At 39.7% G+C, this 1992-nt stretch overlaps 1 pseudogene; it reads left to right on the forward strand.

The window, feature by feature from the left end:
* The window catches only part of LOC110288220, a 3030-nt pseudogene extending 1581 nt beyond the window's left edge, over positions 1 to 1449 (forward strand).
* The last annotated feature ends 543 nt before the right edge of the window (positions 1450 to 1992 follow it).

The raw sequence follows: 1992 nt of genomic DNA on the forward strand, positions 1-1992 counted from the left end.
GGGGGGAGAGTATAGGTGAATTTTGGGATAGTATTTGAAATGTAAATGAAGAAAATACCTCATAAAAATTGGAAAGAATAAAAAAGATGGAAAGATCTACCATGCTCATGGATTGGCAGGATTAATATAGTAAATGAGGCTATCGGGCCAAAAGCAATCTACAGATAAAATGAAATCCCCATCAAAATTCCAACTCTGTTCTTTACAGAGTTAGAAAGGGCAATTTGCAAATCCATCTGGAATACCAAAAAATCTAAGATAGCATTCTCAACAATAAAAGAATCTCAGGTGGAGCCAGGCGTGGTGGAGCACACCTTTAATCCCAGCACTCCGGAGGCAGAGGCAGGCTGATTTCTGAGTTTGAGGCCTGCCTGGGCTACAAAGTGAGTAAGTGAGTTAGTTCTAGGACAGCCAAGGATACACAGAGAAACCCTGTCTCGAAAAAAAACAAAAAAAGAAACAAAAGAAAAAATAATCTCAGGTGGAATCACGATCCCTCACCTCAAGCAATTATTATAAAAATGTAAGATCAAGAATCTACAAATGGGGGGGGGCAGAGACCTATCAGAGGGATAGGGCCGCAGCATGGTGGCTGGCAGTGCACCACCCTGCCCTCTGCCCTCCTGTCTCAGCAGCTTGGACCCTGTGGTCCTAGAGTGCTTGCTGTGAGCCAGCAGCACGTCAGCTGCAACACCCCTCCCACCAACCCCTGTCTGCCTGCCCTCCTTCCCTTGTATCCTCTGTCAGCCCGGAGAGCTGCCAGATGTACAGCGCCCACCCACTAGGGCCCTGGGACCATGAAGGAAGGCCGGGGAAACTGAAGTTCTCCTAGCTTCCGCAGTGCAAAGAGGATGCTGAGGAGTGGACTTACCCTATGAGACAAGAGATGCAGGAAGTTTTGCCTGGATTGTTCTTAGGCCCATACTCTTCTGCTATGAAAAGCAAGCTACCTATACTTCAGAAACATGGCATAACTCATATAATTTGCATATGGCAAAATGTTGAAGCAAACTTTATTAAACCAAACTTTCAACAATTATTTAGATATTTAGTTTTGGATATTGCTGATAATCCAGTTGAAAACATAATACCTTTTTTTCCCTATTACTAAAGAGTTTATTGATAGAAGCTTACAAAATGGAGGAAAAGTTCTTGTCCATGGGAATGCAGGCCTTTGTCATTGCATACATCATGGAGACGTTTGGGATGAAATACAGAGATGCATTTGCTTATGTCCAAGAAAGGAGATTTTGTATTAATCCCAATGCTGGATTTGTCCACCAACTTCAGGAATATGAAGCCATCTACTTAGCAAAATTAACAATACAGATGATGTCATCACTCCAAATAGAAAGGTCCGTAGCTGTTCATTCTGGTACCACAGGTAGTGTGAAGAGAACACATGAAGAAGATGATGACTTTGGAAACATGCAAGGGGCAACCCCATAGAACGGCTGACCTGTGAGGACTGTTAATTGCACAGGTTGGCTGACCTATGAGGAGTGTTACATGGGTGTGAGCTTCCATCTGGAAAGGAGAGGANCCTAGTGATGATAATGTGAAATGGTAAACTCACAAATACTTTCTTTTCAATTATACATTGCTTCCAGACATGTTTCTGTGCAACACTTTAAGATGTTGGACTTATGCAGTAGATGACACTTATGGGTGATGGGTTTACTTTAAAAAAAAAAAAGAAACAAAAAAAACTTTATGGTTTTATTATAAACCAAGAATTTTGGACTTGCAAAGAGATATTATTGCAATAATGCACTTTTCATACTTGAAATTTATTTGTATGATATAAACTTATTACTTTAAATAAAATACAAGTTAGGGGGATTTGTTTATAGATTTTGGATAATTTATAACAAACAAATTTCCTAAAAACTCATTTTGTGTTATATATATTACATTTAAAGTAATTTTACAGTTCAATTTTATGATGAAGCCTCTTACAGAAACATTAACAAAATGTCGAACTTGTCCACA

This window comes from Mus caroli, unplaced genomic scaffold, assembly GCF_900094665.2.
Source record: "Mus caroli unplaced genomic scaffold, CAROLI_EIJ_v1.1 scaffold_23654_1, whole genome shotgun sequence".
NCBI classification, from domain to species: Eukaryota; Metazoa; Chordata; class Mammalia; order Rodentia; family Muridae; genus Mus; species Mus caroli.